This window comes from Thermobia domestica, chromosome 15 (genome assembly GCF_964235325.1).
Source record: "Thermobia domestica chromosome 15, izTheDome1.hap1.1, whole genome shotgun sequence".
NCBI classification, from domain to species: domain Eukaryota; kingdom Metazoa; phylum Arthropoda; class Insecta; order Zygentoma; family Lepismatidae; genus Thermobia; species Thermobia domestica.
Window position 1 is genome coordinate 5,808,974 of NC_137468.1, and position 13,353 is coordinate 5,822,326.

Below are 13,353 nucleotides of genomic sequence, written 5' to 3' on the forward strand. Positions count from 1 at the left end.
GTCCCACATGATTTGACTCGGACCAGAAGATAACGCGAGCAGACATCTATGTTTCATTGCGGTCTCGTCTGAGGAAGGAGCCATTTCTGGACAGGGTGTTGACATGTAATGAGAAGTGGGTCCTGTACGTACGAAGCTCCACGGCGCCGTCATCATTGAATAGCATCCCATGGACCGGTTCCAAAACAGCCGAAACCAACACTGCACCAGAAGGTCCTTCTGTGTGTTTGGTGGACTGCTCGCGGCATCGTGCATCGAGAACTGCTACCAGCTGGTCAGAACATCAATGCAACTGTGTACTGTCAGCAGTTGAACCATGTTCAAGAAAAACTCAAAACTCTGGAGCCAGCACTTCTGAATCGCAAAGAGGTCCTCCTGGTACAGGACAATGCTAAGCTCCACGTGGCTAGGATGACCCGAGATACCATTCTACGCCTTGAATGGGAAACGCTATTGCATCCACCATACTCCCCGAACACTGCACAGTCCGATTATCACCTGTTCCATTCCTTGGACAATCATTTTAGAGATGCCAGTTCAAATCCCTAGTAGAGGTGCAAAATGCACTTGAAACTTTCTTCGCTTCACGGCCTACCAAGTTCTACCACGATGGGCATAGCCTTCCAGAACGTCTGCAGAAGATCGTCGATGCTGATGGGGACTATTTTTGATATTCCAGATACGTCTTAGGTGACATATCGATGTTCGAAGGTGGTGGGTGAAAAATAAAAGAACCGTGTATTCATTATTCAAGAAAAGAAGATTCAATTCCGTCCCGATAAACAAAATAATTCGTAAGGGATATCGCCCAAACAGGGATAGTTGGATACCTTATAACAGCATCAATTTATAGATTTTCCAAAACAAACCTTCTATCTCGATATCTTCTAAAACTACGCATGAGGATTCACATTCACCTATATCATTTTGTCGGTTCAATAAATTCTAATGTGTGGTATGCGTTTTTTCTTGGTATAGGCCTATATTTTTCATAAAACGCTAATAGAATTCATATTGTGACCACAATATTGCTTGCTTCTATTTATTGTTATTTTAATTACAATACACTGTTATCTCGTATGCTGATAATTTCAAAGTAAGTTTATTTTCTGTTTAAGAATTATACAGGGTGATTGCTTTTTGAAACTCACGGATTTCATTTTGGTCTAGAATTTCTAACTGAAGTCCGATTTTCATGCAGTTTGTGGCAAATGATCAAGAAAGGATAGGAGATTTATGGAACTATGTGTACTAGTTATAACTCATCCGGGGTAAAATCGGCCATGCCTCAAGAAAAACAGCAAATATTCGCCAGCGTACCTTACACTTGGAATGAGGTGCGGTGCGGTGTGGAGATTTGAGTTTTCTTCGTTAGATGGCAACCTCGCCAAGGTCAATAAAGAAATAGGAAACTAGGCCGTTGTATTGCGAATTGTGCTGTACAGTTCTGTGCTACTGTGTATGATAAGGACACAGTAAAAATAGTGTACTCTTTGGAGCAACGTGAGTTTATTATTAAAAAGTTTTTGGAGAACGGAATCTGTTGTTGCTATGCAAAGGGCATTTAGGAACAAATTTGCCTCACGTTCTGACCCAGACAGGAACATAATGTGGTCGCTACTGAATAAATTGGAAGAAACAGTATCGCTTCTGAGTGAGAGAGGGAAACATCGGACCCCAGCAGGCGGGTGGTCGACTCCTTAGGTCGCCCAAGAAATCTCTTCGTCGTTTGTCGCAAGAACCGCGCTATAGCTTTTCAACATGTGATTTATGAGTGTTACCACTAACACTTAATTAGTATTCTCACTAACGCTTAATTTGTATTCTACAATTACGTTTCAAAGATCCAAAATCTCATTCCAATTGTAAGGTACACTGTCGAATATTTGCTGTTTCTCTTGAGCCGTGGTTGATATTGCCCGTGATGAATTTAAACCAGCAAACATCATCCCATAAATCTCCCATTCTTCCTTGATCATTTGCCACAAATCGCATGAAAATCGGACTTCAGTTAGAGATTCTAGACCCAAATGAAATCCGTGAGTTTTTTAAAAAAATCACCCTGTACTATAATTTACGAGGAGCTTTTAAAAATTTTAACAACGTGATTCATCTTTGTGATACTCTCCTCGACCAACTAACGCTCACGTGTCATTTTCAGTGGACTACTTTATTTATCCCAAGAGACATTTAATATGGAGGTTTTCCGTAGCCCAGTGGTTAGAGCGTTGAACTCACATTAACGTGGTCCTGGGTTCGTTTCCCGGCCGGTGTTTCTTAATTTTCGGCGTCTATCTAGCGTTGTGAGACAAATTGGTGAGTCACACGAATAAGAGACGTGACGGCAACTAGGGTATGTTAGAGACATAATGATTTAGTAGGTAGGCTGGAGGAGGTAAAGCCTATCGCTAACACATAGTGTTGGTAGAGGCTTAGCCCCACGAAGGATTGTCACGCCAAGTGGTTTTATTTGGTTTCATGGATATTTAATGAAGAATGCAGACACTTTATATTCTATATAATTTTCATCTAATTTTCTCTTATCTCTGCTGTAGAGAGGTGGCTTCATATTCGAAAGGTTATGGGTTCAAAGTGTGCAGACGGCCATCTTGAGTAGTTTTGCAGTTTTCTTTCTTTTTTTTATTAATTACACCAGACGTGTCCAGGGTAGAACCATACAAATCAGCCCCTGAACCACTTCTTTCCTCATTTCCTTTAAAACAAACAAACAACAAAAATAGTAGCGGGTCTAGCCCGGGGCTGGGGGGCCTAGCTCCCCACTTTTATGAGTGATAAAAATAATTGAAGTTATTATTTATATATTTTTGAAAGTTTATGGTATATCTTGCCTTTTATTCTTTACTGGAAAATTTTTGAAACATTAGATATAGTTCCAGTTGCAGTTTTCTGTTATACAGGGTGGCCCAAAAGTAGGTATACAGTACATACTAATCAGCTCATTGCATTTTATATTATTTCTTATTGTTATCCATCAGGTATCTTATTCTTATCCATTTCTTTATTATTTGTTCTTAATTGCTTTTAAGCTCGGAAGAGCCGAAACAAATAAACCTATAAGCTAGAATGTTATACTTGATCAATGCAGGGGTGCATACCTACTTTTGGGCTACCCTGTATAATGTGTAAAACAATTGAGGTCCACAATATCAACGTCTAACCTAGCCATAATATCCATCACGAGAGAGTTAAGTGGGAAACTTCTGCAGGAACCATGAAAAACTTTAAACTCAGGATATACCTATCATAGTGTGGGTTCTATCTGTCCCCTCCCCAGGGGTGGCTTTAGGATTTTAATTTTACGTAGGCCCGCTCCCTCGCTTATGGATGCATAATTCATTTGATTGATTAATGACAGAAGGAAATTACTGTACTTTTACAATAGTGGTTGATGCAATCTGTTAAATAATTATCTACCACTAATATAAATAGTGGAAAATATATTTACTCTTCATTGTATCTTTTACTGTTTATAATTTTTCAAATTTTTTGTGTAGACACGTACCTACCCAGCCTACTCGCTAAAGCCGCCACTGCCCCTCCCAGTTCTTACCTTCTGGGCACCACTGAATAATAATCAGGAACTTTAGGACTAGAAACTTGTCTCCGACCTCACTACGTTTCAGGGCCGGATCCAGGGGAAGCGATCGGGGCAATTGCCGCCCCCCCCCCAGGAGAGTAAACTTTCCTATTTTATATATAAATAAAACCCATCCCAGAGTTTGGAGCTCTTAAAAGTAGCTTTAAGTAGCAGTATTACACACACACCCCAGAAGTCCGTCCTGGATACGCCCATGAGCAGGAGAAATTTTAGAAGACATGTCCACTTTTTCTTTTCCGCTATCTTCCTCAATTTTAATGTCATCTTATTGCAAGTTGGTAACATTGAAGCAATGTAAGTTTGTACTACTGCATCATAAGAAGCACACTTCTTTAAGAAGATAAAAAATAAAGAAAAAAACGCGGACTGATTTTCCAGTGACATCTGGCTTCAGTAGGTATTTGTCATCGCTGTTCAGAGGAAGATTGTGTTTTTTGTTCAAGAGTTACTAAACTAAGTAAGTACATAATTGATTTCGTCTTTTAATCAATGTTGATATTGATACTGTTGTAATTATTTGCTGGAATTATTTCTGTGATTAATTTGATCTATATCATTTTAATTACCTGTTTATTAATTTGTTTGTTTTAGTGGATTTCCCACGTGCACCGTTTTGGAATGCGCGTAATTTCTGCGCTGTTGATCAGAATCATGTGGCTGGGGAGGGGGAACTTTTGGGGAGGGGAAATTTTGAATAAACTAAAGCAGCAATGAAGTTAATATATTGCCGCATGTACTGTACCATCAGTGGACACGTCTAATCTGTCTTTGTGTGTCACTCGGTACACGCCCCCTTTATTTTTTTAGTTTATTTTTAGTTTAACGTTCTACTTATGCACTGAGACGAGGGGCGGATCCAGGGGGCGATCGGGGAGATCGCCCACCCCCCTCCGAAGAGAAAACTTTCTTATTTTATATATATAAATAAAACCCATCCCAAAGTTTGGAGCCCTTAAAAGTAACAGTATGACAACCCACCGCCCCCCCCCCAGAAGTCGGTCCTGGATCCGCCCCTGACTGAGACAGTGAGACAGTGAGAATGGGACAGGTGATAATGGTGAAATGATGAAAGTGGGAGGAAACGGAAGAACTCCGAGATAACGAACGCACATGCCGTTTGTTCATCACAAAACATACTTAGTGCAAGCTGGGGTCGAACCATGAACTCCACACACACTATGTGAACATTGTACCATTGAGCAACCACGGCACTTCTCATTTCTGCGTCAGGAAATACGTACCTGTTTGGGCAAGAAATTACAGACATGAAATTTGGTATTTACTGTAGATTGTTCAGTTAAAACAGAACACATGTTTCAGCGGTTTTATGTATATAGGTCTCTACATGATACATACTTATTTGATCATATCAGATATTAAAATCTCTGAAACACGTGTTTGCTTATTTCAGGGAAGTCGTTAAAAATTCCTGGTCCATATTTCGGAAACCCCTGTTGTCTCACCATCACAGGAAAAGAGTTACCCGCTACAATTTAATTTTGCAACATACCGCCGCGGTAGCTTAGTACTAGAGCGCTCATTATCGGTGCGTAAGAGAGTCTGGCTCGATTCCAGCCCGCGCCAAATGGATTTTGTGGTGGACAAATACCATGTACGTGGGTTTTCTCAAGATTCTCCCTTTGTCCTCCTTTCACTTTCCATATTCATCAATTATCTTCCATCGGAACATCATCGTCATCTAGCCTCGGTGCAAGGGCTGGCTCTATGTGCAACAAGTGCATTTGCACGAGGCGTCAAGTTTCGAAGGGGGAGGGGGCAAAATCTGTTATAAATAACCATATTCCTTAAAATAAATATTTCTTGTTGGAAACAGACTTTTTGCTGATGGTAGTTAAATTTACTAAGCTGGCCTTCTATGTGAATATTACATTCATAAATCATGTTTAGGTCATATTAGTTTAAGGTCACATGGACAGTGCTAAAGCAAATGGTCAAACAAATCCCTGCATGAATTGCTTCATTGTTGTCAAATACAAGAACTCAATTCCCAAACTGTAGCGAACACCTGTTTCATTTAGTTAGTTATCACAGTTTAGATATGAAAACTAGTCTTGTCTGTGTCACAAACAAGTTCCTTATCATTGAAGTTGGAAACAAGTTTTGTTCTTTTAATTTTTTAACAGATGTAGAAGGAAAATCAAGAAATATAGATAAAAGAACTAGTTGCACTGGAATTGGAAACAGATATATTGAGATTGAAGCTCGGTATTCAATTCTATAAAAAAGAATTACCATCTTTCCTTTGCAGATGTGTTTACTTCACTAACACAGTAGATCATTCTTCTTATTATTATTAAAAGCACACACACACAACGAGATTGCATTTGTAGTGTTTAGTGCGAATGATCTTTCCCTCTCTTTCTTGGTTCATGATGGGTGGCATACTTAAAATAGTGGCTTACGCTGCTACTGGAGAAAAGGGACAGCAAATGATGCCATTCCACGGGGCGACAAATTTCCTAGCGCCGGTCTTGCCTTGGTGCATTATCGTTGGACGTTAAACTAAAGAAAGTAAGCATTTAGCTCGGGTTGTTTTTATTTTTTCGTAATTTTCATTAAAATGAGGACCCGAAAAGGAAAAGATTTAAAATTTATAACCAAAGTAGGGTATTTCAGGAGCCCCTTAGTCGTTCAAAATCGATCTTTGAACAAGTTAACACTTGAGTCCATTTTTTTTTCCCTATCATTTCATTTTGATTATGTATATCCTAATTGTCCAGTCAACGAATGAAAAACAGGAAATAAAAATAATAAATTATCTAGTTTTAAAATTTTACTTAGTTATAGAGAGAAGTGCTCAAAACGACATATTAAAAGTCCTCGAGCCGAGGGTAAACATTTCAACTACATTAAACTATATTATTATTATTATTATTATTATTATTATTATTATTATTATTATTATTATTATTATTATTATTATTATTATTATTATTATTATTATTTACGAAAATAGTCCTACTTTTTTTTTCGTAGGATCAATAGTTTAGGAGATGGAGGAGTTTAAAAGATACATTATACATATTCACGGCGTTTCGAAAAAACATTGACAACGTTTGGGAGGTGATTCCAGACACCAAGATAAGACAAAAAGTATAGACAAATCTCGGTGTACAAATGCTTTCTTTCGGAGTTATAGGCTGCCGAAAACATGAAAAAAACGAACTTAGGTCTTCCATACCTCCAAAACTATGAGATCTAACGTAGTCGGGTCAACTCTTCAATTAGGAACTAATATGTGCGCTGTCCGAAAATACATGTTTCAGAATTTTAAGGTACTCACGCAAGAATTTTTATAGAGAGAGTTTCGCTACGGGCACATAATTTGAAGTACTCATCAACTGCCTCTATAAAAATTGTTACGGTTTGATATTTGAATAGAACACATACTAGTTCCTAAGTGAAATCGTGACCCGACTACGGTACGTCTCATATAATTATAAAGTTCATAACTCCGAAATAACGGATTTCTGCACTCAGATTGGTCTATACGTTTTGTCTTATCTTGGTGTCAGGAATCACCTCCCAAACGTTGTCGGTGTTGTTTTCAACACCCTTAGACACTGGCGGATCCACGGAGGGGGCGGAGGGGGCGACCGCCCCCCCAAAGGTCTTTATTTTTTTATATTTCCAGCATTTATCATTAGCAAATATAAATATTGTCTTTTCACGACCGATCCAATTTGTGTAACAAGCCTAGGAGAGTCTAATCAAAATGTGTGGTATTATTAATACTTAATACAGACATATTTTAATTATGAATACTTTTGTCTCTTGTTCCTTAGGCAGACACCATAAGCCCCAAAAGAGCGAATATATGATTCATTCGTTGGACGAACAGCTGTAGGAAGGAGGGTAAGACGGCTCACTCTTTGAACTAAAGACGTATATTTTAAAATTACGTCCTAGAAAAAGGATATGAAAATGAAATTCGGGTCCCGAAACTTAAATTACCTTTTCCTGAATAAAGAGAAATGAAGGAAAAGAGCTGGGGGTGGTTCACTAAAATGCCTTACGAGGTGTTTGAATTTTGTGACAGTTTTAGCTCAATTCAATTCTATATGAAAGATACAGAAGAAAGAACGCTAAATATTGAAAAATAGTAACACGTATGAGCATTTGCTATATTGGGCGAGCCCGTATTCCAAGCAAATTGGGGGTCTGGAGGCGAAGCCTCACCCTAGGCGAAGGCTAGTATAATATAATTTTATTGTTGTTATAGGAATAACTATAATTATACTGTGTTTCTAAAACCTACATTTAACAAATTACTTAATAGAGCCAATTTCTAACCTCCTGTTCTTAGTCTGGTCTATTGCTTTTTTTCTTTACATACTCAATTATACTACTGCAAAAGCGGACAAAATACCCTATACGGTGCTCATGGTCCCCGGTTCGATTCCCGGTTGGAGTACATTTGAACAACAAAAAAAAGTAGTTCGGATTCTACTATAATCAGTAAGTGAACGTCTCCTTTAGCCGCCATGTCGTTACCTCACAAGCAACAAACCAAAATACCCTTTGCATACACTTTTGTAACAGTGTCCCATATTTGTCTTCTCGCTCTATTCTGTTTAAGTGAAAAATTCCTGAACGTACCAGCAATTGAATTCCTGATACTTAAATACATCAATTGAATACAGTTGAAAGTTTTTTCTTGAGAAATAAACAATTTTATGGATACATAATGACAAGGTTTATCAGTAACTTCCAACAACTCATGAATCCTGGGCTCTATACCGATCATAGAAAAGTTTTCCTCACCTTTGATACATCAGAAGATTTTGGTACGATTTATGGAGCCGCAATCCGAACACGCATTTAAGAAAACCTCAACAATGTTGAAAAACTCAGTGGTGAAATATTGAGTTTCACAAAACGAAATGCATCGAAAATTCGACAACATTTTGCCCATCAGGAAATGTTCTTCGCATAACGCTATAGCTCAAAGATTATGTCCCTCTCAGAGAGGACAATGAAAAAATATAATGGATAGGAGTCGACGACCGGAACATACCCTTGCATTCTATTGGATAGTGAAATCGATAGATTTAGGTCAAGCTTCATGTTTTCCTGCAATCACTTTAGTGCAACAAAGGAAAGCTATATTTATCTACACAGAGGAGAAATGGGAGGGGTTTAATGGCAGATAACAGATGACAAGATAACTTTTAACCGTGTGACCCTACTCTGTTACATTGACAGCGATAAAATATTTTTTGTGTGACTGTAATTTTAACATATTTCAAATTCAACCCATTATATATTAATTTACGGCGGTTCTGTTAGTGTGTTTGTTTGTGTTGAAGATGAGTAAGAAACTGAAGAACGTGACTCTGTCGTCATTTTTGGTGAAGCGACCGAGACTGGAAGAGGCAGTATAAACATGTGAAAATCCCGTAATGAGAAATTCATGCAATTCGGGGAGGCACATGAAAACAGGATGTATGTGTGGCTTTCAATTATTTCGAAATACATGCTTTGTTTATCATACTTTGGCTAAAATCACGGACTCGAATCAAATCGAAAGAAGTAAGCGCTTTACAGGCTTATACCACAACTCACCATGACACCCCTCCCAAAATATCAATATCAACAAAATATGAAGAAAGCTTGTTCCTTTTAGCACCGATGCTATATGAAACGTACATCTGCAGTTTTAGGTGGAATCCGAATCACTGTAATGCGCCCAGAAAACAAACGATAATGCCACTAGTAGAAAGTGCCAACTCTTGAATAAATTTCTAATTGCTCTTTCCATACTAATTTGAGGATCCTGAATCAAATTAAACTATTTTAACGCATATCCGTTCATGGAGTCATGAGAATGGAGTATGCATATCCATCCATTGATGTCATTTTTCTCGTCGCTTCATACACCAATGTGTTGAAACATCCTTCCATTGACCTCAGTGTCCTCAAATTAGTATACAAAAGAGCAATTCGAAACGTATTCAACCATTGAACTTTTACCATTGGCATAAATGGAAGTTCAAAAATTCCAGTTTTGAGGTTATTTGGCTAGTGACCCCATGAACGGATTTGTTTTAAAATAGATACATTGCATTTAGCGATTTAAAAAAAAATAAAAAATTTTTCCAAACGAGAGCACTTTTTACCAGTGCTATTGGCGTTAGTTAGTCCTTTCAAGCAGGGACGTACGGAAGGGGGGGGACACGGGGGTCCGGACCCCCCCCGAAATTTCGACTTTTTAAAAATTTAGCCTAATTTTAGGGGCAATTTTAGCAATTTTAATATAAAATAGCTTCATATTTAGTTTGAACCCCCCCCGAAATAAATTCCTGGGTACGCTACTGCTTTCAAGGTTGTAACACCAGGACCTCATGAATGAAGAAAACGCAGTAAGTTATACATGTCTTGTACCTCGTGATAGGCACGTACGTTGGACTATTTCGGGAGGGAGTCCAAATTTAAATTGAGAATAAATTATATTCAAATTTGTAAAATCACCACCAAAATTAGACGAAATTACAGAAAAATCGAGATTTTGTGGAAGGGATCCGGACTCCCTGGATCCATTCCCTGCGTACGTCCCTGCCTTGTGATATGATACTTCAACATCTCTCTCTCTCTCTCTCTCTCTCTCTCTCTCTCTCTCTCTCTCTGTCATGCCTTGTAAAGGAATATTTACGAAGTTCAAGAAAAAGTTTTATAGAGTTTTAGATGGATCTTTAAGTAGACTGAGAAGAAGAATATAAAGAATAATCTTATGCAAGCAAATTATGAAAGTAATTACTTAATTGATACAGCGCAAGGGAGGATGCACTTGCGTTCTTTTGTTACTGCGGCAATGAATCTACGGGTTCATTCAGCCGTAAGAAAGAACATACTTTCATTTTTTAAAAAAACACAAGCACACACAAATTCGGGTCCCAAAATGGAATCTGGGAATCAGGATTACACCCCCCTCCAACACCGGATTGGTATGCGTCCCATACTTGCTAACTAAAATTTTAGTCACCTTGAAGTTACGCTCATCTTCAGGAAGCGAACCGCCCCCTCCAAACGATCCTTCTGGATCCGCTAGTGCCCTTACACACATATATAAATAGATATATGAATGTATGTATGTTCCAGCGTAATTCTGGAACACTAAAGTAATTTTAACCAAACTTGGTACACATATTACTTACAGTATGGAAAAGAGTATTATGTGTTTTAAGACACCCTAACATACTTGGAAAAGGTGACGTATAATCAGTGGCGGCGGTTAGACGTTAAAAGTGGGGGGGGGGCAAGACATGATCTGAATATTTGATATCAACGTTAGTTTTCCTGGTTGCTTGCTATGTTTGACGAAAGGTTGTATAACTATTAGGATACTGTCTTTTTCAGTTATACCGTATATCTTGTTTCGTATTTTATTGAGTAAATTGACAAGGGCAATGCACGTACATACTAGCCCTTTGTACTCTTAAACAACGAAGGTGTAAGAAGAGATTTGATTCCTTGCTCATGAATATCTGTCTGGAAAATTGAGTGATCAGATTAGGGGCCTATTTAATAACAAATTTGCAAAACAAATAAACAAAAAGGATATTAATCAAATAATCATAGTAATGAATAATGAGGCTTGTTTTGCAAAAATTATATTGAAACTGGAAATTAATGAACAACTTATATTTTTAATTCCACGAATGCTATTATATGTGTTATTACTCTTAGAATGACAGTGAATACTATAAGCATATTCTGCGACATTTAAAGAAATACTTTTGCAGCTTCCCGAAACATGTTCGCTGCCATTAGGTACAGTTTTCACTCTCTTGGAATATATCAAAACTCAGCAATACTTAGAGTCACTCACATTTCAGTTATACAAAATAATCCTAAAACCTAGAATTATGCTGAATTCACTAAATTTAATTGTATATACAAAACTGTATATGTACACCCCTAAACTCGTATATTACACTGCAAATTTAATATTTCTTACTGAACTCTTTCGTGGCTAAGCGGTTAGCGTACGCGCCTTAGACGTGGGAGACCCGGGCTCGATTCCCGGGGGGAGCTCACGTGGTTCGGACTCCACGTTGATCATTAAGCCCACGTCTCATATAACTTCGCTGCTGAACATGATGTTAAACTAAAAAAAAATCAAATCAAAATATTATTATTAGAAAGAAGAAAATACATTTTAGGAACTGTCGATTTTTGTACAATTAAAGAATAACTTGTGAAAGACTTCTTTTCTTGTGAAATGTTATCTCAATTAGTTCCAGAGCGGCTGACTAACATATCGATCAATTGCAAGAAGAAATGAAAGTACGCTCGAATTGTGGCGCTCCAATAGGTTAATTTTTGGGCCATTTTTAGTTTCAGTTCAAACGCAATTCCTGTAAGTTAACTTTCTTAATTCCACGCGAAGACAACCAATACGTACTCATAGAACGACAAATATTTTATGGCACCATTTTTATTCTATGAACCAATAATACCTACAAAACTTTATATTTCCAAATGAAACTATATACATTAATGGGTATTTTTTTAAAAAAAGTGGGGGGCAACTGCCCCCCTTTGCCCCTCCCCGAATCGCCGCCCATGCGTATAATAATGAACAAAACGCCTGATATTAGTATCGAATCTATAGTTTTTAGGTTCACTAAGTAACACTTTTGATGGATTTAAGTCCAAGTACAGCATCCAATAGCACCCCTGGGGTATGGTGAAATGTAAAAATAATAGAAAGAGACCATTAGGGTTGAATCCATACTTTTCGGAGTCCCTAAGTTGATTTGTGATTTTTGATAATTCTGATGACCTTTAAGTCAAACTTCAGCCCCCGAAGAAGGTAAGAGATCCTAGCACATCTACAGAAGCATGGGAGGAGTGACACATAAAATAACTACAAACGATCTAATCCAGAATTTCCGGGGTCCTGAGACAAATACTATTCTTCCCGTGCTATTTAAAGTGTACGTTTTGCTCTACTAACATTTTGAGGGTGGGAAGGGAGTGAAGTGTAAACATAATCGAAAACAACCGATATTAGTGTCGAATCCGTTGAGTTGAGTTGAGTTTGAGTTTAACGTTTCTTTTCAGAAGCGAGGCTATATGAGACGTGGACCTACTGATTAACTTGGAATCCGAACCACATGAGCTAACACCAGGAATTGTGACGAATCCGGTATCGCTGAGATGAAAATCACACTCGAAAGCGTGGAGGTCAAATTCAGACTCTATCAGTACGAGGGGGGAAGGTAAAATAAAATATCTCAAATAACCCAGATTAGTGTCGAATCTAATTTCGGCGGAGCGAAGCTGCTAGGTAAGAATCCCGATAATATTTAAACTCAAAACAAAAAAAGGCATGTGAGTTAAATTGGGGATTTACAGGTGACAATTCCGAAAGGTATGCTGATACACACACACACACGTATATATATCATTGGCGGCTACGATATCACTACTTTCATTGGGACAGTTTGAATGTATGAATTGCTTTTTTTTTTTTTTTTTTTTTTTTTTGAAAGGGCATTAGTCAACTAATATAAAATTTAGGAAAACAACAAAAAAACTGTCCCAATGAAAGTAGTGATATCGTAGCCGCCAATGATTTGAGCTGATGATTCGTCATTCTATACTAGGCGTTTTAACATGATTGTTAACTTTGCATGCATAATGTATGTTATGCTGTGGGGTTGTAAAATTTGCAAAATGATGCCCTTTCAACACACACACACAAAAAA

General features: G+C 37.9%; 1 protein-coding gene across 1 annotated transcript in view; it reads left to right on the forward strand.

The window, feature by feature from the left end:
• Positions 1–4,025: 4,025 nt before the first annotated feature.
• The window catches only part of LOC145671810 (putative RNA-binding protein 46), a 99,091-nt gene continuing 89,763 nt past the window's right edge, over positions 4,026–13,353 (forward strand). The window contains exon 1 of the mRNA XM_081741043.1: positions 4,026–4,076. The gene's annotated coding sequence lies outside the window, so the exon portion shown is untranslated. The remainder of the gene's footprint in view (positions 4,077–13,353) is intronic.